The sequence below is a fragment of the Phyllobates terribilis genome, unplaced genomic scaffold, assembly GCF_046119375.1.
Source record: "Phyllobates terribilis strain yellow unplaced genomic scaffold, ASM4611937v1 Scaffold_2__4_contigs__length_985480577, whole genome shotgun sequence".
NCBI lineage: Eukaryota > Metazoa > Chordata > Amphibia > Anura > Dendrobatidae > Phyllobates > Phyllobates terribilis.
Genome location: NW_027362762.1, coordinates 519,305,768 through 519,331,418, shown reverse-complemented (window position 1 = coordinate 519,331,418; position 25,651 = coordinate 519,305,768). Strand labels below are relative to the sequence as shown.

Here is a 25,651-nt window from a genome sequence, read left to right as displayed (position 1 = left end):
GGCTCACACCACTGAACCTAGAGCCAGGCATGGTCGTGTGTGACAATGGCTGGAACCTGGTGGCAGCTCTGAGGCAAGGCTAGCTCACCCATGTACCATGCCTGGCCCATGTGCTTAACCTCGTGGTTTAGCGGTTTCTCAAATCCTACCCGGAGATGTTGGATCTGCTTGTCAAAGTACGCCACCTGTGTGCCCATTTTAGAAAGCCACCTACAGCTTCCGCCGCCCTTGCCATGTTTCAGCAGCATTTGCAGCTTCCGGCTCACAGACTGGTGTCTGATGTCCCCACGCATTGGAACTCTACACTGCAGATGTTGGAAAGGATTTGTGAGCAGAAGAGGGCAGTTGTTGAGTACCAGCATCAACAAGGCCATCGGTATTCAGTTCAGATTCCACACAAAAGACCTCAGAAGTGAACATGGATGTCAGACATACAGTACAGATCAAAAGTTTGGACACACCTGCTCATTTATAGATTTTTCTATATTTTCATTACTATGAATATTGTACATTCACACTGAAGGCATCAAAACTATGAATTAACTCATGTGGAATTATATGCTTAACAAAAAAGTGTGAAACAACTGAAAATATGTCTTATATTCTAGGTTCTTCAAAGTAGCCACCTTTTGCTTTGATGACTGCTTTGCACACTTTTGGCATTCTCTTGATGAGCTTCAAGAGGTAGTCACCGGAAATGGTCTTCCAACAATCTTGAAGGAGCTCCCAGAGATGCTTAGCACTTGTTCGCCCTTTTGCCTTCACTCTGCAGTCCAGCTCATCTCAAATAATCTCGATTGGTTCAGGTCTTGTGACTGTGGAGGCCAGGTCATCTGGCGTAGCAGCCCATCACTCACCCTCTTGGTCAAATAGCCCTTACACAACCTGGAGGTGTGTTTGGGGTCATTGTCCTGTTGAAAAATAAATGATGGTCCAACTAAACGCAAACCTGATGGAATAGCATGCCGCTGCAAGATGCTGTGGTAGCCATGCTGGTTCAGTATGCCTTCAATTTTGAATAAATCCCCAACAGTGTCACCAGCAAAGCACCCCCACACCATCACACCTCCTCCTCCATGCTTCATGGTGGGGACCAGGCATGTAGAGTCCATCCGTTCACCTTTTCTGCGTCGCACAAAGACACAGTGTTTGGAACCAACATTCTCAAATTTGAGCTCATCAGACCAAAGCACAGATTTCCATTGGTCTAATGTCCATTCCTTGTGTTCTTTAGCCCAAACAAGTCTTTTCTGCTTGTTGTCTGTCCTTAGCAGTGGTTTCCTAGCAGCTATTTTACCATGAAGGCCTGCTGCACAAAGTCTCCTCTTAACAGTTGTTGAGGAGATGTGTTTGCTGCTAGAACTCTGTGTGGCATTGACCTGGTCTGTAATCTGAGCTGCTGTTAACCTGCGATTTCTGAGGCTGGTGACTCGAATAAACTTATCCTCAGAAGCAGAGGTGACTCTTGGTCTTCTATTCCGGGGGCAGTCCTCATGTGAACCAGTTTCTTTGTAGAACTTGATGGATTTTGCAACTGCACGTGGGGACACTTTCAAAGTTTTCCCAATTTTTCACACTGACTGACCTTCATTTCTTAAAGTAATGATGGCCACTCGTTTTTCTTTACATAGCTGCTTTTTTCTTGCCATAATACAAATTCTAACAGTCTATTCAGTAGGACTATCAACTGTGTATCCACCAGACTTCTGCACAACACAGCTGATGGTCCCAACCCTATTTATAAGGCAAGAAATCCCACTTATTAAACCTGACATGGCACACCTGTGAAGTGAAAACCATTTCCGTTGACTACCTCTTGTAGCTCATGAAGTGAATGTCAAGAGTGTGCAAAGCAGTCATCAAAGCAAAAGGTGGCTACTTTCAAGAACCTTGAATATAAGACATATTTTCAGTTGTTCCACACTTTTTTGTTAACTATATAATTCCAACATGTGTTAATTTATAGTTTTGATGCCTTCAGTGTGAATGTACAATTTTCATACTCATGAAAATACAGAAAAATCTTTAAATGAGAAGGTGTGTCCAAACTTTTGGTCTGTACTGTATGTACCATCCTCCAAAGCTTTGAGGACTCCACCAAGATGGTGAGCGGTGATGACGCCATAATTAGCGTCACCATCCCGCTTCTCTGTCTTCTGAAATGCTCTCTGCTCACAATCAAAGAGGATACATTGCAGGTGGAGCATGATGAGATGGAGCAAAGAACCATACAGGGTGATTGCACACAGCCCAGCCTCATCTCATCCCAACATGGATTGGGTGACAATGAGGAAGAGGAGGAGGAAGAGCAGGAGATAGTTTCATGCGCTATAGACGGTACTACCTGCACAACTGTCATACCGTCTGTTCAGCATGGATGGCCTGAGGACAGAGAGGAGGAGGAGGAGGAGAGCATGTTCACTCGTCCTCTTGGTGAGGACACGAAAGTCTTGCCTGTCAGCAGTCTGGCATGCATGGCTGAGTTTATGTTATGCTGCCATTCCCATGACCCTCGCGTTCTCAAAATTTTGGGTGACAGTCATTACTGGTTGGTGACACTTCTAGACCCACGCTACAAGGAGAACTTTATATCTCTTATTCCTGAGGTGGACAGGTCTACAAAAATTGGGCAGTACCAGAAGGCCCTTGTTGCAGAACTATTAAAAAAATTCCCATCTGAAAACGCTGGAGGCAGAGGTCACAGTTCTTGGACAACCAAGGACTACAGGCGAGAGAGACACAACTCCAATCCAGCAGAGGCAGGGAACACTGTCAAAGTTCTGGGAGAATTTTCTCAGCCCCTCCAATCGCACAGCCCTGAGGCGCGGGGTACTCTCACAAGGAGTGCAAAGTTTGGGAAGATGCTGATGGAGTACCTTGCCAACCGTACCAACGTCCTCCATGATTCCTCTGTGCCTTATAAGTGTTGGATATCCAAGCTGGATACGTGGAATGAACTGGCTCTCTACGCTTTGGAGGTCCTGGCCTGCCCTGCTGCTAGCGTTTTATCACAGCGAGTTTTTAGTGCCGCTGGTGGAATTATAACTGATAAGCTCATCCGCCTGTCAACTGAAAATGCCAACAGGCTGACTCTTATAAAAATGAACAAGGGCTGGATTGGGCCAGACTTCTCAACACCACCGATTGATAGCAGCGTAACATAAACTCAAATCCAGTGGTTTTTTTTGGGAGGTGTATTCCCATGCACCTTTTCACACCCACACATGGATATGCGCTTCCTGATTTTGGCTATTTGCTCTTGTCCTCCTCCTTCTCCTCATCCTCATCCTCCATCACCATATCACCAGGGTGACCGTGGTCCGTGATGCAACACCCACATAATTTTTTTTAAAGGGTCTTTATGATGCCCGGAAGAATTTTTTTTATACAGTATTTTCATGTGTACCACCAGGGGTAAATGTTTTTCAGCCCATACACTTAGTGCATGGGCATTATAAGTATAGGAGACCCACTCTTTTCTAATGGGAACATTTTTTTATGAGGCCCTCCTCCATGTCTCTTCCAAGGGGCATTGGAGTGCCTCCCAATTTATTTCAGCCCTTGCATTCACTGCATAGGCCAACACTATGGGAGACCCACTTCCTAATAATGGGAACAGTTTTTCATGAGGCCTTCTGACCTCCACGTCTCTTCCAAGGGGCATTGGAGTGCCTCCAAATTTTTGGCAGCCCTTGCATTCACTGCATAGGCAAACAGTATGGGAGACCCATTTCCTAATAATGGAACATTGTTTTCAGGAGGCCCTCCTCTAAGTCTCTTCAAAGGGGTATTGGGGTGCGTCCAAATTTTGGGCAGACCTGCCACTCACTGCATATGCAATAACAGTATGGGAGACCCAATCTTTAGTAAGGGGAACAACAAAGCTTAGCCGGCTGATGGCTCTCTAAAAATAGCGAGGGCCGACTGCTGGCCCTTTAAGAATAGTAAAGGCCACTTGATGGCCCTATAAAAACAGGCTTTGTGACTTTCAGCATCCCTCCTTCATAAATGAAACAGGATGTGTCTGATCATGTCTCACACGCCACATGGCCAGATAAGGTTGTAAAATGTTAAAATGACATTTCCCGGTGAATGCATTTGTCACAGTTGAAAGCAATACAAAAGTGCAAAAACTAATCAAAAACGTATGAACATAGCCCAAGGTGTGGAGGAGTATTTTTGCTTTTGGTTATTTATTTTGCCTTATATACAGTACAAGTCATTTCTCTGGAAAGGATGTTCCTTAACATATTTCCCAGGAATGCAAAAACGTATCAAAAACACATAGCCCAAGGTGTGGAGGAGTTTTTTTGTTTTTTGTTATTTATTTTGCCTTATATACAAGTCATTACTCTGAAAAGGATGTTCCATTGTTGACAGCAGTGACCTGGGAGTCAAAAATGCTTCCAGCGGTCTTTCCCATGCTGTTTATATGCCATTTGAGCACTGTTCCCATCGATTTGGGCAATTTTTAGGCCCTCTGCATACCGCCCGAGGGAGCCGTCTGAAAAATGCTCGAGTTTCCCATAGACTTACATTGGGCTCGTTGCTGGGATCGAGCACCTGAGTATTCCAATGTGCTTGCCCGAGCAACGAGCACCCGAGCAATTTAGTGCTCGCCCACGACTACCCATTGCTAGTTATGCCCATTGCAGGTATGATATAATACACTACATGGAATAGTATAACAATTGCATAAACATGACATTTGCATAGTAAAAAGTCAACTCATCTCATCTGGTTGTTTGTCCTCGGAAAAAAAGGTAACCCTTATCAATTCTACAAAGATGTCTCAGTCCTGGGCACTTTAGAAAATACCAGTGATGTTCAGATAGCAGGGTGGTAGATCTACAGAATAGTACATAACAAGCACTCATAGTACAACAGAAAGCGCGTCAGAAAAAGTGCTTGCATTGTGCATATAATCGTAATAGTACTACTCTCAAGCTCTACGCTTAGTTACCAGTTCCGTTGTCTATCTGCCAGCAATGGTAATGTGGAAACAGCAGGAGTAGAGATGTCTGTGTTATTTAGAGCTCAGCTACTCTCATGAGCACCCATTGATTTTTGTTTTGCTAAAAAGCAATGAATAAATTAGGATTTATTTCCAGCTGGGCATGACAGTTAACATTACCTCCACTAAGACTAATGTAATGTCAGTATGGCTTTTCCAATAGAATCCCACAGAATAACATGAAAAGTGATCATGGACAAATTGTACCTATCATTTACAATGCTTTTATTTTTAATACTTGATACCCCTTTCAGCGTTCTATAGCTCTCAGGGCCCGGCCTCCAATGATTGCTTAATAAACGGTACAAAAGAGTGCAGCTTAGCAGGCAGAAAGGCTCAGCTACTGCATAAGTGTGCACAAAGAGCAGTGTACGGATCCATAGAAAGTCTATACTGTAGATCCCCATAGTGCTCTGCGTGTGTGTTGATACCGGAGCTGAACCTTCTGACTGCTGAGTTGCACTTCTCTGTACCGTCTTTTGAGTGACAGGTGGAGGTCTCACAACCACACAAATCTACAGCATGTTGAAAAGGGTATCACCTAAAAAAATATTATAAATGATAGGAACGCTTAAAAGTCAGATATAAAATGTTGGCATTTTCCCAAAATATATTAGTAAAAGTCTTATACACAGCAGTGAAAACACAGTGGAAGGCTATGTGCCCACAATGCAGAAATGCTGCATATTTTTTCCGCTTCTCCCTGGCAGGAAAAACGCATGCGGATTTTACATGTGTTTTTCCCGCCAGGTAGAAGCGTTTGTCAAGCGTTTTTGCATGCATTTCTGCATTTTAGGATCACTTGGAAAGTGCTTGACAACTTGGTCACACTATATAAATCCTTGCAACCGGCATGGATTTATATAGTGTGACCAAGTTAGTTAAAAAAAAAGAATAAGAATGGTAAAAAATAAAAAATAAAGATTATACTTACCTTCCGATGTCCTCCCGGTGTTTTCTCCACCGCGTCCGGTCTCTTGCACTGCTCGCGGTGGTGTGAAGGACCTGCGGTGACGTCATTGAGTCATGTGACAGGTCACATGACTCAATGACGTCATGGCAGGTCCTTCACAACACCGTGAGCAGTGCAAGAGACCGGACGAAGGGGAGAAAACACCGGGAGGACACCGGAAGGTAAGTATAAGCTTTATTTTTTATTTTAAATTCTTTTTTTTACAGTTTCTATGGTACCAAGGTTTGGATGAGAGTCTCCTCTCCTCCAGACCTGGGTACCATCCGCACATTGAACCGTGTGATATCCGCTTGTGCACATGTAGTGATGCGGATGTCACGCGGTCCAATGCAAGTCAATGCGGCGATTACGCTGCGTGTCCGCAAAATTAATGGACATGCTGCGGATTTTTGAAAAATCCGCAGCATGGGCACTTACATTGCGGCTTGTCATTGGGGACCATGGAGGATGGATTACCAAGCCTTTCCCAAGCGTTTACGCTGCGTAAATTCCGCAGCATAAACGCTTGGAAAAAGCTTTGTGGGCACGCAGCCGAAAAGCGTTTTTTGTGATATTATCACTCATATTTAAATCTTTGTCAATGGACTTATCCAGTTGTAATGGAATACAATGGCATAAAAGTTCACATGTGTTAGTACATAGAAATGTGTCACTTGGTAACTTTGGAATTTGTTAGTTTAAATACTATAGTCCCTGCAGGCATGATGTTTCTGGGGTGGAATAAAATCCAAAATACTGTCGAGATGGCAATATTTTTATGAAAAAACATAAGACAAATGTAATATATGGGAACATGCACCTGGAAGAGGGAATGTTTGGGTTATCAATCTGTCTAGTAAAAATAAGTTGAAGTAACATATACACATAACCAGTGGTGTAAATAGTCTGATGGGCCCTGGTGCAAGATCTGGACCCCCCCACCCTAATATATATATATATATATTTATATTTATGTTCTCCATCCTGGTATATATATCCCCCATCCTGGTATACATGTCCCTTATCCAGGGCCCCATCCTGGTATATATATCCCACACAGGTCTGCCACCAGGAATTTCAGGGCCACATACTGGCATCATTTTCGGGTCCCCTTGAGACTCCGCCCCAACTCTGCCTCCACCCCAGCTCTGCCTCCACACCTTGAAACTTCCACAGTCCCACCCTTCAGTCTTGGAAAAACTCCACTTCTGCACCACGTCCTCACCAATCACACATTAACAGTTCCCATCGAACACCAGATTACACACATAGCCAGCAGCTTTTGTTTTGGCCAAAAGATTTTTTAATCTGCAACCACGACAAGAAGACTCTTCTGGCCAGGTCCTACTGTACTCTAACCTATTAAACATTTGTTAAAATATCCAATACTCTTTTTAAGTATATTTTTATTTATTTTTTCTTTAAGGCAATGTGTCACGTACATATTTTAACCCCTTTACAACCCAAGGTGGTTTGGAAGTTAATGACCAGGCCAATTTTTACAATTCTGACCACTGTCACTTTATGAGGTAATTACTCTGGAACGCTTCAACGGATCCCCCAGATTCTGAGATAGTTTTTTCATGACATATTGTACTTCATGATTGTGGTAAAATTTCTTCGATATCACTTGCGTTTATTTGTGAAAAAAATGGAAATTTGGCAAAAATGTTGAAAATTTTGCAATTTTCAAAATTTGAATTTTTATGCCCTTAAATTAGAGAGAAATGTCACACAAAATAGTTAATAAATAACATTTCCCACATGTCTACTTTACATCAGCACAATTTTGGAACCAAATTTTTTTTTTATTAGGGAGCTATAAGGGTTAAAAGTTAACCAGCGATTTCTCATTTCTCCAACAAAATTTACAAAACCATTTTTTTAGGGACCACATCATATTTGAAGTCACTTTGAGGGGCCTTTATGACAGAAAATACCCAAAAGTGACACCATTCTAAAAACTGCACCCCTCAAGGTGCTCAAAACCACATTCAAGAACTTTATTAACCCTTCAAGTGCTTCACAGGAATTTTTGGAATGTGGAAGAAAAAAATTAACATTTAACTTTTTTCTCAAAAATGTTACTTTAGACCCAATTTTTTTTATTTTCGCAGGTGTAACAGGAAAAAATGGACCTCAAAATTTGTTGTGCAATTTCCCCTGGGCACGCAGATACCCCATATGTGGGGGAAAACCACTGTTTACGCGCACGGCAGGGTTCGGAAGGGAAGGAGCGCCATTTGACTTTTTGAATGCAAAATTTGCTTGAATAATTAGCGGACGCCATGTTGCATTTGGGGAGCCCCTGATGTGCCTAAACAGTGGAAACCCCCCACAAGTGACACCATTTTGGAAACTAGACCCCTCAGGGAACTTATATAGATGTGTGGTGAGCACCTTGAACCCCCAGGTGCTTCACAGAAGTTTATAACATTGAGCCGTAAAAATAACATTTTCACATTTTTCCCACAAAAATGTTTTTCAGCGCCCACTTTTGCATTTTCATAAGGGTAACAGGAGAAATTGCACCATGCAGTTTGTTGTGAAATTTCTCCTGAGTAAGCAGATATCCCATATGTGGGGGAAAACCACTGTTTGGGAGCACGGCAGGGTTCGGAAGAGAAGGAGCACCATTTGACTTTTTGATTGGAAAATTTGCTTGAATAATTAGCGGACGCCATGTTGCGTTTGGAGAGCCCCTGATGTACCTAAACAGTGGAAACCACTCACAAGTGACAACATTTTGGAAACTAGACCCCTCAGGGAACTTATCTAGATGTGTGGTGAGCACCTTGAACAACCAGGTGCTTCACAGAAGTTTATAACATTGAGCCGTAAAAATTAAATTTTCACATTTTTCCCACAAAAATGTTTTTCAGCCCGCACTTTTGCATTTTCATAAGGGTAATAGGAGAAATTGCACCATGCAGTTTGTTGTACAATTTCTCCTGAGTAAGCAGATACCCCATATGAGGGGGAAAACTACTGTTTGGGCGCCCGGCAGGGTTCGGAAGGGTAGGAGCGCCATTTGACTTTTTCTTTTCTTTTCAAAATTCTTTTTATTATTATTATCAAAGAATAAATTCCACATACAGGTTTGAGACTTACCCATGGAATAAAGTTAAGTACAGAATTATAAATGATTATTAAGCAATATGGTAACAAGCTAGAAGAAAAATAGAGCTCTCACTATGACATTATTTCAGATCTCGGAAAACCGGACGAGCCGGTTGTAGTGCGGAGTGTAAGTCTAATACAAGGGTAGAGTAGAACATATAAAGTCCACTTATGCGTTCTAAACTTGCCTGAAAAACAAGGTGTTTAGAAACAGCAAAAAGCATAAATTTAAATATATATTAATAGAGAGTAAGATAAAGGAGAGAAAAGAGATGGAGGGTAGATACAGTAAGGTGGGGGGGATAAATGGAAAAGGGGAAGAGAGGGATATGGGAAGGAGGTGGGAGGGAAGGGAGCGGAGGTACAATGTGTCATGGAGTGTGACAAGATAAAATTAAGTTAATTTATTGGGAGAGGGATCTATAGGTAATCCACGGTTGCCAAATGTCTAGGAAGGAAGCCTGAGTGTGGTTCACCAGCGATATTGTTTCTGCAACGTGATAAAGCAAATGAACTTTGTCCTGGAGGTGCAGTAAAGTGGGAAGGGTAGTGGTTTTCCAGTGAATCGGTATTAACAGTTTGGCCGCGGCAATAATATGTTGGGCCAAAATCGATGTCTTTCTATGATCTGGCTAGATCAAAAAGTTCAACAAAACTGTCTCTGGTTTCAGACGCAAGGTTTTCTTTACCACAATGTGAATAAGGTTGTCTACTTGTTGCCAGAAATTGAGGATGATGGGGCATTGCCACCAAATGTGAAAATAGCTACCAGAACCAGTTCCGCATCTCCAGCACGAAGTTGATGTGTTTGCACTCCAGCCAGAACTCCGAAGAGGTGTATGAAACCATCTCGTGACTATTTTGAAAGAATTCTCTTGTGCACGAACACACTGGATCGGGCCATGGGAATGCTTATAGATATAGAGAGTCTGGGCCGGTGTGAAATTGTAACCTAAGTCTCGTTCCCAATGAGAAATATATGCTCTCTTTGGGCAGGTGTCAGAGGTTAGTAGGGTCTGGTAGATAGTAGAGAATATTTTTTTAGGTCTAGTGGTCCTAGTGCAGAGCATTTCATAGTTGGCTAGACCTCTGGAAAGATTGGAATGCTTAATATGTCGTTTAATAAATTCTTTAATGGAACCGTATTGGATAAAGTTTAGCGTCGCTAGGGATGGATTAAGCTGTAAATCCGATAGTGAGGCAAGCGAACCATCCTGTTGTAAATGATCGATAGAGATGTTAGAGTATTTTAGACGGTCTCTAGTTTGCCCTGAGCATTGAATGGTTTAGAATGTCTGAGAGTCTAAGTATGGGAGAGAGAGACGGGGTTAAAATGTCACTGGAATCTTGCCAAACTTTGAGGTGACCCTAGTATGAGGGTTTGGTATAGAGGTGTTAGATCGGATGTGAGACTGTGTTAGAAAAAGGGATCTAAGAGGGAGAGGGGCGAGTGCTTCCTCCACCTCAACCCATTACTTATCTTCAGAGCCTCTAACGATGTCCACCGTTCTAGTCAAAATTGCGTCTCTATAGTAGCGCCTGATGTCTGGTGCACCCATTCCCTCACATGTCCTTGGTAGGGCCAACAAGCGGTAAGAGATGCGGGTCTTTTTACTCCTCCAAATGTATGAAGAGAAAAGCGAGTTTACCCTCTGAAGATAGGACAGAGGTATTTTTATGGGCAGCATCTGAAATAAGTAGGTAAATTTAGGCAGAATCAAACTTTTCAATATATTTTTCCTCCCCATCCATGATAGGTAGGTGTCTCTCCATTGCTTAATGAGATTTACTGTGGAGTCAAGCAGAGGGGAAAAGTTCAATTTAAATAAATCTCCATCCGTTCTGCCTATCTTCACCCCAAGGTATGTGATATGGGTCTTAGGCCAAGTGAATGACTATAAGTTTTTCAATTTTGCTAGGGAATGTGTGGGGACATGAAAGTCCAGAGCTTCCAATTTGGAGAGATTTATTTTGAAATTAGAGAGACTGCCATATCGCTCCATCAGCGCCATCAAATTTAAAATTTAAGTTGTGAATTCTGATGCCCTCTATGCTCTGATTTTCTTGTATTGAGATTAATAAAGGTTCCATAGCCAAGACAAACAACAGTGGAGACAACGGGTAGCCTTGTCTGGTCCCATTATGTATGGTGAATGTGTTTGACAAGGAATCGTTGATTTTGATGCGAGCAGTTGGGTTATGGTACATAGCCATAATGGCAGGTGCAGGTGGTAAGCTGAAGCGTAGAAGTGTCTCCTTTAAGTTGATCCAGTCCACCCTGTCGACGGCTTTCTCAGCATCTGTACCCAGTAATACCAAAGGGGTCTTGTGGGCTTTGGCATATTGAAGGAGGTGCAAAATTTTGTGAGTATTGCACCTCTTGACTACCTCTGTGACTACTCTTGAAGCTCATCAAGAGAATGCCAAGAGTGTGCAAAGCAGTCATCAAATCAAAAGGTGGCTACTTTGAAGAACCTAGAATATAAGATATATTTTCAGTTGTTTTACACTTTTTTGTTAAGTATATAATTCCACATGTGTTAATTCATAGTTTTGATGCCTTCAGTGTGAATGTACAATTTTCATAGTCATGAAAATACAGAAAAATCTTTAAATGAGAAGGTGCGTCCAAACTTTTGGTCTGTACTGTATGTAGCGCACTTGAGGATCTAAGAGGGATTCTCTAAACTGGAATGGGACTCCCCGTAGCATAGCAATGGAGACTCCTCTCGAGCCAGATTGAGTTGAGGTGGCATGGTACCATGTGTCATATAGTGAACGTTCAAAGTTTGGCAATCTATTGGGTTTAAAATGGGTCTCTTGGATGAATAGCACATCTGCCTTTTGTTTTTTAAGTCTATGTAGTGTAGGGTATCTGGAGCTCGGTGAGTTTAAACCGTGGGCGTTTAGGGATGCAAAAGTAATTACCTTATCGGCGTCTGTCATAGTGGAATAGGATTTTCCCAGGTGGTGCTTCCGGTGGAAAGAAGCTAATTGTGCCTATAGGGGTTAGGAGATGGAAGGGAATAGGAAGAGGGGAAGAGGGGAAGGAAAGACTAAAGATCAGAGAGAAATGGAAAAAGATGAGTATTAGTTTAGATGACTGAAAACAATATGAAACAATTCCAGATTCAAATTCAAACCACATATATAATGCTTGGCGTTGATAGCCAGTTTAGGGGAGCATGACCAACATACAAATTTATATTCAACGACAACATCTTTGTAGAGCATTGCATAACAAGAGTTATGTGGGGTAACAAGTAGCGAAGCCTAGTCCTAAAGGGGGGAATGGTATGATGAGACCAACAAAATACTTAGGGATTCAAAAAAAGGAAGAGGTCGAGGCCCGTTTCCGAATTCCTTGTCCAAGACCAACAGAGTCAAGGAGAAAGAAACAAAACAGTTTACCCTTTCACAATTGTCCCGAAAAGGACCAACAGAGAGATGGGACAGCAACGAGTGTCAAAACCACTCAGGTGATATCATCAGGCCTTTTAGATGTCGGAGACTTAGCTGACTTTCTCCTCGCACGTTGTGTTTTCGGGGTAGCTTGTTGCCAAGGGACTGGACTCGGAAAGGGTGGAATCAGTGTCGCAGAATGAAATGTCTCCAAATCAGGGTAGGATGCAAGAGCCATTTGACTTTTTGATTGTAAAATTTGCTTGAATAATTAGCGGATGTGCCCCTGATTAACCTAAACAGTGGAAACCCCCCACAAGTGACACCATTTTGGAAACTAGACCCCTCACGGAACTTGTCTAGATGTGTGGTGAGCACCTTGAACCCCCAAGTCCTTTACAGAAGTTTATAACATGGAGCCGTGAAAATAAAAAAATCAAACTTTTTCCACAAAAATGATGTTTTAGCCCAAATTTTTTTATTTTCACAAGGGTAAGAGGAAAAAATGGACCCCAAAAACTTTTGTGCAATTTCTCCTGAGTACGCCAATACCCCATATGTGGGGAAAATACACTGTTTGGGGGCACGGCAGAGTTCAGAAGGAAAGGAGCACTGTGTGACTTTTTGAACACAAAATCGGCTGGAATCAAGAGCGGACGCGTTTGGAGAGCCCCTGATGTGCCTAAATAGTGGAAACCCCCCACAAGTGACTTTGACGCGCCCCCTGGGCCGTGGGGTGCCCAGTGCCGGGTCTGTAGATGCTGGGGGATTGTAGTCACTGTGGCGGTGAGCCGGTCCATGACCCAGGGCTGTCAATCCAAGGGTAGTAGATGTATATAGGTTATATAATGTCCGACTACGCCACCTGTGGAGTGCGGCTAATGAGGCCGCCGCTGCGGAACAGTCCTCTGAAGCTGATGGTTTGGCAGCACGGGTGGTATAACTCCCCACAGGAAGAGTGTAGCTTCAGGGCAGTGTGTGTGAATGATGGTGGTTGTAGTGCAGGGAGTCAGTAATGAACACAGAGTCCGTGTGATGCAGTCCCAAGATCTTTGCTCACAGTTGTTGCAGTTCTTGTTACAGGGACCCATGTAACGGCCCTCGTCGTTCTGTGCTCACTCAGTGAGGGGTTCAGCCGACCTCCAGGTAACTCCGGAGTATTTAGCAGGACCCCCTTCTGTGTGTCCTTTCTCTGGCCTCCTCCCTGCACCTCACACCCAGTGACACTTCTATCCGGTACCCTCGGGCCTTGGCGGGCGACGTATGTTCCGTCCCCTGGGTCCTATATGGCTACATTCTTAGTGGGACTGGTGTGGACTCTTGGCTTATGGTACTTAAAGTGCTGCAGTTGAGCCTTGCTGTTTATCTGCTAGTTGAGGGACCGGTTCCCCTTATCTGGCCTGACCCCTCTACCTCCTGGTAGCAGCGGGCGTACGGGTGGCCTTCTGCACTCTAAGATGGTGTCTCTATTTTATACTGCTCCTACTCAAGTGCTCCCAGGATCTACTTCCTCCACCCCATCCACTACATGGTTCCCCCTCTCTAGGTGGTCCCCCCCAACTCCAGCCAGGGATCAGGGACTGTGCTCTCCTGAAGGAGCAATCTCGCCCTGTCTCCCGGAAATGTGGTGTAGTGAATGCTGGTGTTAGGGTCCTGAGCCATACTCCTTCCTTACCTGAGAGTGAGGTACCACACCTCTGGATGAGATGCAATACCTCTGTGGCGACCGAACCCTCAGGGGCGCCACAACTCCATTTTGGAAACTACACCCCTCAAGGATTTTATCAAGGGGTATAGTGAACATTTTGAGCCCAGAGGTACGACACAGAATTTGATAACATTAGGTCATCATATTGAATAAGTTGTTATTAGTCTTGAGCGCAAGTACTCGCTACTTGAGTTTGCATCGGGTACTCAGGTATGCACCATGTATCGCGGGTGCTCGAGTGACATGCTCGAGTCCCTGCCCGCATGTTTCACGGTTATTAGACACCCAAAAAAAAACATGTGGGGATCGCTCATGCATGGCAGGCAATCCCCGCGAGATTTTTTTGGCCGCGAGGCATATGGGGCAGAGACTCGAGCATGTCACTTGAGCACCCGCGACACTCAGTGCATACCCGAGCACCCGATGCAAACTCAAGTAGCGAGCACTTGCTCTCAACACTAGTTGCCATATCGTCATCTTTTTTTTTTTTTACTTTTGAAAAAAAAAAACAACTTTAACCCCAACCCTAACCATGACCCTAACCCCAACCCTAACCCTAGCCCAACCCTAACCCTAACACCAACCCCAACCCCAGCCCTAGCGTTTATTTTTTACACCATTCCTAGTGCGGTATAAGTGATTAGACTACTTTATTCTTTGGGTCGGTGCGATTACAGCGATACCAGAATCATATCGGGTTTTTATGATTGACAGCTGTCACACACTAAAAGACACATATTTTGTAAAATCTTGTTTTTGCATCGCCATATTTTGAGAGCTATAATTTTTCCATATTTTGGCCGACAGAGTCATGTGATGGCTTGTTTTTTGCAGGACAAGTTGACTTTTTATTGGTACCATTTTCGGGCACGTGACATTTTTTTATTGCTTTCTATTCCGATTTTTGGGAGGCAGAATAAACAAAAACCAACAATTCAGGAATTGTTTTCTTTTTTTTATTATTCTGCTCCGCATGTGGTAAAATTGATAAGGCAGCTTTATTCTTCGGGTCAGTACGTTTACAGCGGCACCACATTTATATAGCTTTTCTATGTTTTGGGGCTTTTACACAATAAAAGCTATTTTATAGAAAAAATTATTTTTTTGCATCTCTTTATTCTGAAAGCTATAACTTTTTTATTTTTTGGCCGTTGGAGCTGTATGGTGGCTTGTTTTTTGTGGGATGAGATGGCGCTTTTAGCGGTACAATTTTTATTTACATCCGTCTTTTTGATCGCATGTTATTCCATTTTTTATTTGGCGGTATGATGATAAAGCATTGTTTTTTGCTTCGTTTTTTATTTTTATTTTCTACCGTGTTCACTGAAGGGGTTAACTAGTTGGATAGTTTTATAGGTCAGGTCGTTCCGGACGCGGCAATACCAAATATGTGTACTTTTATTGTTTGTTGTTTTTTTTTCATAATAATATTTATTGATGGGTACATTATATTTGTATTTTTGCCATGCAGGCAGTCAGCGCTGCACAGGGAGAAGATCGTTTGGTCATGTACTGCGCATGACCAAACAATCTTACTGCTGTCTGGTGACCCGGATGTTGTCATGATGACATCGGGTCGTCATGGCAACATCCGGGAAGCCGCAGCAGACAGCGCTGGAGGCCGGAAGATGTGTAAGTATCCCGATCACCTCCACTTAGCCACTGCAATGCTGCGATCGACTTCGATCGCAGCATTGCAGGGGTTAATGTGCAGGGAGCGGTGCGGGACCGCTCCCTGCACATAGTACTGGGTGTCAGCTGTGACAATCAGCTGACACCCGGCGGCGATCGCGCCCGCACGGCCTGTGTGCACGCGCGATCGCCATGACGTACTAATACGGGTCAGGCTCTTAAGTCCCAGGGCACAGACGCGTATTAGTACGTCATGGGCTTTAAAGGGGTTAAAATGACAAATAATATTACATACAAGAGAGAAATACCGTCACTCTATGGCTGGACCACATATTACCACCACATAGTGACCCAATAATACCACATATAAGGAACAAATACCGCCACACCATGACCTGACCACATATTACCACCATGTAGTAACCAAATAATACCACATACAGGGATAAATACCATCACACCATGACCAGACCACTTATTACCACCACATAGTGACTGAATAATACCACATACAAGGCACAAATACTGCCACACCATGACGAGACCACATTTTACCACCACATAGTAACCGAATAATACCACATACAAGGAACAAATAATGCCACACCATCATCAGACCACATATTACCACCGAATAATGACCGAATATTACAATACTGATCATTAAAAAACACAATACTAATATTACCATAAGTGCCATTATACACAGGAACTCTGTATACAGTGTCAGTGTACAGGTAATACAGGGATCACCAGTGACATTATACACAGGAGCGCTGTATATAGTGTATAGTGTACCAGTAATACAGTGAACACCAGCGATTTTATACACAGGAGCTCTGTATATAGTGTATAGAGTACAGGTAATACAGTGATCACCAGTGACATTATACACAGGAGCTCTGAATATAGGGTATAGTGTACAGGTAATACAGTGAACACCAGTGATATTATATACAAGAGCTCTGTACATAGTATATAGTGTCAGTGTACAGGTAATACAGCGATCACCAGTGACATTATACACGGGAGCTCTATATATAGTGTATAGTGTACAGTGTAAGAGTGCAGGTAACACACTGACTCACCAGTGACGTCTCTAGAAGAAGTCCTTCATCTTTGCTTTTCTTTTTCATGCAGCGCAGGCCACCATCGCTTCTTCTGGCCAGGACTAATCTATGCATAAAATAACATAATTATCTAGAGCACCGCTTCCAGAGCACATTCCCTACGTTTTCCCCTTCTTCTACTCAGCTGAATACAGATGTGCACCCACCATTAATATATCACTAGTTATTATGCAACCCACCATTCCAAATATAATTGTAATCCACCACTGTGTCTCCACTAACTATAAATTGCCACTTTCCCCACCTAATATATAAATTAGTTATCACCCGTACTCTTTCCGCCAATTCAATCAGTCACACTCCTGCAACCTCAATGACCCCACTCTGTACTTCATCATTTGCAGTCCCCTCCTCACTTCATCATTTGCAGTCCTCCCCCTCACTTCATCATTTGCAGTCGCCCTCCCCCCACACGTCATCATTTGCAGTCCATCTGTCACAGGTTTATCAAAAGTGACAGACAGTCGCCCTGCAGTTGGTTGCAGGAGTGCTCTACATTTGGCATTACAGACATCTTCTTAGATGAGAGGCTGTCTCTAGGACCTAGCGGCTACTTTCCTCTGGTAATTAGCTCCCTGGCCTGGGTGTATATATACTTGGTGTGTTTGAGAGCGAGGTGGCGGCTATATTCATTTCTACTTGTGAAGGCTTAGCAAGAGCAGTACTTCGTCCTCTCTGGAGCTTGAGGCAGAGTTCGCATTTGCCTGGAGTCATCTACATCTGTGCATTCTCCCCCCCCCCCCGTTTGTCTACCCTTGGTGTCTATAGAGTTTAGTGGAGATCGACTAGTGCTCATCTACTCCCATCCCAAGCCTTAGCCATACACCAGGGAAAGACGGGGCGAGGTACGCGTGCGGCATTTGCTGAAGAGGTAATAAAGGGATGGTAGTTGAGACAAGGTGAAACTAGACCAGTCTAGGAGGTCTCCATTTCCCCCTTTCCAGAGTGTCTGGGCTCCCTTTCCCTCTTCCCTCTGTGTCTTTCTCTCACCTGGCGTGACATTATAGCCGACCAAGCACGTTTTGAAAAGGAAAAAAAAAACTGACATTTTTTTTCTGTGTGTTTTTGTGCGTTCCCTTTTTTTTTTCCTGTCTCCCTTGGTATGGGTTCAGTTGCAGAGCTTGCAGAGCGGCTGCACAGGCTGTCTCTGGAGGTGAATGACCTCCGTGGTGAGGTACAGCAGCATCAGCGGTTACAGGTCGCCAATGTGGGGTTCTCAGTTGGCCTGTCCAGCCTGAACCCAAGGTTGCCCTCCCGGACAGGTTTTCAGGAGGTAGGGACAAGTTTTTTTGTGGTTAAGTAGGCATGCAAATTGTATTTCAAACTTCGTCCTTACTCCTCCAGTAATGAGGAGCAACGGGTTGGTATTGTGATCTCTCTATTGTAGGGAGATCCTTAGTCATGGGCATTTTCATTACCGCAGGACTCGGTTTGTCTCGAGTCTGTGGAGGGGCTTTCCAGAGCTTTGGCCCTAATTCATGATGACCCTGACCGAGTCGCCTTGGCTGAGTCTAGGCAGGGGAATCGGTCAGTGTAAACGTACAGTTCGGAATTCCGTAGATGGGCGACGGATTCCAAATGGAATGACTCAGCCCTTAGAAGTCAATTTTGTGAGGGGCTTACTGAAAGGTTGAAAGATGCCTTGGCAGTATATGAAACCCCTCAGTTCTTGGAGACTGCCATGTCTTTGGCCATACGTCTTGATAGACGTCTTCAGGACAGATGGGTGAAACCATCTTCTCCGGGGCCTTTTTGTCAGGGTTGTGTATCTCTGCCAGGGGAGCGGTCTGAAGGTGAACCAGTAGTGGGGGAGGTGGAGGAACCCTTGCAGTTAGGGTGTGTCTCTACATCATACATTTCCCCAGAGATTCGCAAGAAAAAAGGTGTATTTTTTTTGTGGGAAAAAGGGACATTTTGTTGGGACCTGTCCTTCAATTCCTAAACAAAAGGAGACTCTATTAACTCTTGGTAGTCTGGAGTTGGATAAACAAGGGGTGCATTTGTGGCCAAACTGCAGTTCCCGCTTTGTCCTGACAGCTGAGGTGGTGCCAGAGAGCAAAACCGAGAAAATTTCTGTGTTTGTTGACAGTGGAGCCGGAGTAAGCATGTTTGTGCTGAGTTTGTGAAAGCTCATGGTCTTGTATGCTGTGCTTTAGCTGAACCTATTTCCATCTTTGCCATTGTCTCGGCTCCACTTACACAGAAAGCATTTACTCAGATTGTACATAATGGAAAACTGAGCATGGGGTCAGTTCATTGTGAAATAATTCCTTGCTATGTTCTGGACAATCTTCCCACACCGATTGTCTTGGGTATACCTTGGCTTGTTAAACATAATCCACTGGTGGATTGGCGGATTGGGGAGATTATTGAATGGGGAGATTACTGCCATGAGAACTGTTTAGAAATTTCACTTGCTACTGTCTCTACAGAAATTTTACCTGCTTTTCTGTCAGGTTTTGAGGACGTTTTTTCTGAGAGGGGGTGTCAAGATTTGCCTCCTCATCATGCTTAACCCCTTTACAGCCCATGACGTACTAATACACGTCTGTGCCCTGGGCTTTAAGAGCCTGACCTGTATTAGTGCGTCATCGCGCACACAGGCTGTGCGGGCGCGATCGCCGCCGGCTGTTAGCTGATTGTCACAGCTGACACCCGGTACTATGTGCAGGGAGCGGTCCCGCACCGCTCCCGACACATTAACCCCCGCAATTCTGCGATCGAAGTCGATCGCAGCATTGCGGTGGCAAGGGGAGGTGATCGGTATACTCACCTCCTCTTCCGGCCTCCAGCGCTGTCTGCCGCGGCTTCCTGGGTGTTGCCATGACGACCCGATGTCGTCATGACAACATCCGGGTCACCAGGCAGCAGGAATATTGTTTGGTCATGCGCAGTGCTCGACCAAACAATGTTCTCACTGTGCAGCTCTGACTGCCTGCATGGCACAGGGATGGTGCTCCATCCGTATGCTATGCAGGCGATCAGAATTAAAAAAATGAAAGTCCCAGAGTGGGACAAAGTAAAAAAGCATAAAAACTCACAGAAAGTGAAAAAAAAAATAAAAAAAAAAATTGTAAAACTATTTAAAAAAAAATAATCCACCAAAAATAAAAATTTAATGTACCCATCAATAAATATTATTCTGAAAAAAAAGCAAACAAACAATAAAAGTACACATATTTGGTATCGCCGCGTCTGGAACGACCTGACCTATAAAACTGTCCCACAAGTTAACCCCTTCAGTGAACACGGTAAAAAAAAAAAAAAAAAACGAAGCAAAAAACAATGCTTTATCACCATACCGCCAAACAAAAAATGGAATAACACGCGATGCAAAAGACGAATATAAATAAAAATGGTACCGCTGAAAACGTCATCTTGTGCCGCAAAAAACAAGCTGCCATACAGCTCCATCATCCGAAAAATCAAAAAGTTATAGCTCTCAGAATAAAGCGATGCAAAAAAATAATTTTTTCTATAAAATAGCTTTTATTGTGTAAAAGCGCCAAAACATAGAAAAACTATATAAATGTGGTACCGCTGTGAACGTACTGACCCGAAGAATAAAGCTCCCTTATCAATTTTACCACACGCGGAACAGAATAAAAAAAATAAAAAAAACAATTCCTGAATTGGTGGTTTTTGTTTATTCTGCCTCCCAAAAATCGGAATAGAAAGCGATCAAAAAATGTCACGTGCCTGAAAATTGCACCAATAAAAACATCAACTCATCCCGCAAAAAAACAAGCCGTCACATAACTCTGTCTGCCAAAATATGGAAAAATTATAGCTCTCAAAATATGGCGATGCAAAAACTAGATTTTACAAAAAATGCGTCTTTTAGTGTGTGACAGCTGTCAATCATAAAAACCTGATATGATTCTGGTATCGCTGTAATCGCACTGACCCGAAGAATAAAGTCGTCTAATCACTTATACCGCACGAGGAATGGCATAAAAAACAAACTCTCGGGTTAGGGTTGTGCTAGGGTTAGGGTTGTGCTAGGGTTAGGGTTGGGCTAGGGTTAGGGCTGGGGTAGTGATGGGGTTGGGATTTTTTTCAAAAGTAAGAAAAAAAGATGATGATATGGCGACTAGTATTGAGCGCAAGTGCTCGCTACTTGAGTTTGCATCGGGTGCTCTGGTATGCATTGAGTATCGTGGTTATTTGAGTGACATGCTCGAGTCTCCGCCCCATATGCTTCGCGGCCAAAAAAACTTTGCGGGGATTGCCTGCCATGCACTAGCGATCCCCGCATGGTTTTTTTTGGGTGACTAATAACCGTGAAACATGCGGGACAGGGACTCGTGCATGTCACTCGAGCACACGCAGTACATGGTGCATATCTGAGTACCCGATGCAAATTCAAGTAGCGAGCACTTGCGCTCAAGACTAATGACAACTTATTCAATATGATGACCTAATGTTATCAAATTCTGTGTCGTACCTCTGGGCTCAAAATGTTCACTATGCCCCTTTATAAAATCCTTGAGAGGTCTAGTTTCCAAAATGGGGTCACTTGTGGGTGTTTCCACTGTTTAGGCACACAGGGGCCCTCCAAATGTGACATGGTGTCCGCTAACAAATTGAATGGAAAATCGGCTCAAATTGTTAGCGGACACTATGTTGCATTTGGAGAGCCCCTGTGTGCCTAAACATTGGAGCTCCCCCACAAGTGACTCCATTTTGGAAACTAGACCCCCAAGGCACCTATCTAGATGCATAGTGAGCACTTGGAACCCCCAGGTGCTTCACAAATTGATTCATAAAAATGAAAAAGTGGAAAAAAAATACCACAATCATGAAGTACAATATGTCACGAAAAAAAATTCTCAGAATCAGGGGGATCCGTTGAAGCGTTCCAGAGTAATTACCTCATAAAGTGACAGTGGTCAGAATTGTAAAAATTGGCCTGGTCATTAACGTGCAAACCACCTTGGGTTGTAAAGGGGTTAAGACTGTCCTCTTAACCTGACCCCTGGATAAAAACTACCGAAGTCCGGACTGTATAATCTTTCTGGCCCTGAGAGACAAGCCATGAAGGATTTCATTGCGGAAAGTCTGGAGAAGGGACATATCAGACCCTAATCTCCGCCTGTGGGGCAGGGTTCTTCTTTGTGAAGAAAAAAGATGGCGGTCTATGTCCCTCTTTAGATTTCCTGGAATTAAATCAAATTACTATCCGTGATCCATACCCTCTTCCTCTGATTCCTGATTTGTTCAGCCAGGTTGTGGGAGCTAAGGTATTCTCCAAGTTGGATTTAAGGGGAGCCTACAACCTGGTTAGAATCTGAGAAAGGGACGAATGGTAAACAGCGTTCAATACCCTGGAAGGACATTTCGAGAGTCTGGTTATGCCTTTTGGTTTGACCAATGTGTGGCGCCCCTGAGGGTTCAGTCGCCACAGGGGTACTGCACCTCAGTTTGAGGTGTGGTATCTCCTCTTCCAGGTAAGAATGGAGCACTTCTCAGGATCCCACTTTACCACTCAAACTACACCACTTCTGTCCTGTAGGGGGCCTAAATGCACCAGGATGCTGCCCCGGCCCGGGATAGAGGAGTTGGGGGGAACCAAAGATAGGGGGAACCATGTAGTGGGTGAGGGTGGAGGACACACTTTTAGGAAACACTTATTCATTCATATTTAATCTACGGCCATCTTAAGTTTAAGATCTTTGATTGTGGTCTTCTACCAAGGTCCAGAAAGTGTCTGCAGCTGACTGAAGATACACGGTCCTCATTCTCTGGCCTTGAGACGAGGAGCGGGTCAGAGTTAACCACTGTCTCTACCCGGTCAGGGTCCTAACCTAAGAAGGCCTTAGAGGGGAGCAGAGGAGATAGGCTCCACATGCAAAAGGATCCCAGGGAATATGGACGGAGCGGAGTCGCCACCTGTATTCTTCACTCTGGCCTAGCCAGAGGGATTCCTGCTGCAAGAGGGGTGACCGGCCCCCGATATCTGACTTTGTTACTTCAAGTCTCAGTCAGAAAAGCCTGGAGGCTTAGTGGATCCCAGGCGGATACGGACGGAGCGGAGTCGCCACCTGTATCTCTCACACTGCGTTTATCCAGTGGGACCCGGCCTTACACTACGTTCCTTCCACACATACAGTCAGGAGAAGACTTAGTGGGAGAACTTACCAAGGAGAGGAACACACACCAGAGGGGTCTCGACAGGTGCTCCTGATCTACCTGGGAAGTGCTGGACCCCCTTCCCGGTGGCCACAGTACGCCGTATGTAGCAGAGAGAAGCTTTGCAGCTGAAAGTTCATCTGAAAGTGAGTAAAGACCCAGATGACTTCATACACTGCCTCAGCCTGTTATTTCCTGCGCGGCACTGCACCCACCATTCCTTCTCACTCTTCCCTGAGGCCTGCTCCGCCTGTGGGGAGCCGTCCCATCTTAGCTGCCCATAACACCAGCCTCAGTGGACTGAAGCAGCGCTGGTGTCCATCACCGGACACCGCAGGTGGCCTAGTCGAAATACCACTCATCCTTGAAAGCCCATCTCTTTTTTTATGTGACAGCCCTGGGCACGGAACGGGTCCAGGCCACGACTGCATCTCCGCGACACCTACACCGACCCGGCTCCGAGTAACCCCATTTCCCAGGGCGAGGCGTCACAACCTGGCGTAGTCGGCAGGATAGCGTGCCCGCAGCAACGGAAAAAGATAATTCCCCATTGCCGACGGGTACTGTGCGCCTTTTCACAAAAAGACTGTCGTTACAAACTTAAAGTGGCGCCGCCCAAGAAGAACGGATGCCATTATGTGCAAAAACAACAGCAACCAAAGTCCTCCCATCGTGGGCCTGGCTCCCCAATGGTGCCAAAAGTGCAGACCGCCCCCTCCAATAGAGACAGTCCGCATAGTAGTGTCCGTCAAGACGGATGGGACGTCCCGAGGAGTTCCCGTCAGTCAGCCGCCCTGGAGCCGCCCCAAAAGAAGGAGGAGAAACAGACCACACCCAGCAGCAAAGATGGAAGCAGCAAAGGAGATGTCCTCCTTCGCTGGCCCACCTGCTGCTACCTCCCTCGGTATGGAGGGAATCTACCTGACCGTGGAGGAGGCCAAGTTCCTCCGTGGTGAAACGCAGGACCTGACCCAGAGGGTCGAAGAGGCCCAGCGACTGGCCGCCGCAGAGTGGAGAGAGGTGGTGTTGCCGAGGATCCGGGAACGCCGCCAGAGCTCGTCGCGCCTGACAAGTGAGGCTCCAGCCCAGGCAGAGGAAGCCCAGGAGGCCCCGTGCAGTCCAAGCGCGGGTAAGGCTAAAACCCCTATCCCGGGCGCGGGACGCACTGAAGCCCTCCTAATCATCCTGCCGGCTCCCCTATCCCTGGGCTGCATCGTATGGGAGCAGCTCCTGGCTCCAGAGGCCGAGGCCCAAGCCACCGCCACTACCGGAGACCTGCTATGCCTCCCGACCCCCGATCCGGAAACGCCTGCACTAACCTGGGTGTCCACCTGCCCCAACCCGGACTGGGCCGCACCGATAGAGAGCCCGCAGCAACCCCCGTTACAGCCACTGCCCGCGCCACCGGTCGCATTCCCGGCGGCAGAAGAGTTTGCCTGGGATAACCGGGGGGGCGACCTGATGGGCTTACCCCTTGAAGCCAAGACCGAAGCGCGGAGGCGGGAGGAGACCTGTCGCAAAGAACTACTCCAGTTCGAGAAGGAGCGGCGGGAGAAGTGGGTCCGCTGTGAGCGTCTGGAGGTGCGGGCCAAGGCTGCCAAGTCACAGGCCAGTCAGGCGGAGGCCACCCGTCCAAGCCCCCGGGAAGAAGGCGTTATTGTGCGCTTCCACCAGGTGGCAGGATGGGGCTTCATTCACAGCCCACAGTTCAACCGGGACGTGTTCGTCAACCGGCGGGACGTCGAGCCGCTGCTGGAGCAGGGCCACCCTGGCCGGAACCTCTACCCGGGCGATTTGGTGTCCTACACCCACCACCACAGAGACCGTGGGTGGTACGCCCTGGATGTCCACAGGGTGTTCAAGGAGGATACCCCCACTCACCTACCTACAGAGGACCGGTCAGGCTCCGTCGGGAAAGATGAGCCATTTCCCCGGTGGGGATATCAATTTTGAGCAGCCCTGGGAGATGAATCTCCCCTTTTTGTTTTAACTGTTACTTGTTCTTTCCAAGTTTCTTCACCCGGATTCATTTAAAAGAGACATTTGTCCCTGCGGACGCTAAGCAGTAGACAGACTGACTTCTTGTATATAGTTTGCACCTATTTAGGTGCACCCTATTGGTTTTATGCAAAACCACTTCTACCTCAGATCTCAGAAGCAAAACCTGTCTGGAGTGGCTCTACTGGAGGTCCAACTCGGGATCTCCATGCCCTGCAGCCACCCCAGCGCCTACGATGAGGGTTTGGGACAGGTCCCTCATGCTGCTGAACTGACACTTTCTACCATATTTTCTACAGTACTGTCTACATGCATAATGTCTCTTTAATGTTTTCCATACATGCATAATGTCTCTTTGAAGTTTTTCTATATTTATACTATGTATATATATATATATATATATCATGCAATGCAAAACAGTCCTAACCTCCCATAAAGGGAAGAATGTTTTCTTGTTTACAAAAACTTTTAAAATTTGAATGTCTGTACCAACTCTTTACTCTATTGCAGCCCGCGGACGTGCTGTGTTTCACCGGGGGGGAATGTGGCACCCCTGAGGGTTC

The 25,651-nt window shown here is 45.2% G+C and overlaps 1 long non-coding RNA gene across 1 annotated transcript in view; it reads right to left on the bottom strand.

Annotated features, from left to right (window-relative positions):
• The window catches only part of LOC141252854 (uncharacterized), a 283,224-nt gene that overhangs the window by 216,842 nt on the left and 40,731 nt on the right, over positions 1–25,651 (bottom strand). Inside the window, exon 2 of the long non-coding RNA XR_012314132.1 lies at positions 16,917–17,004. This is a non-coding gene — a long non-coding RNA (uncharacterized lncRNA). The remainder of the gene's footprint in view (positions 1–16,916; positions 17,005–25,651) is intronic.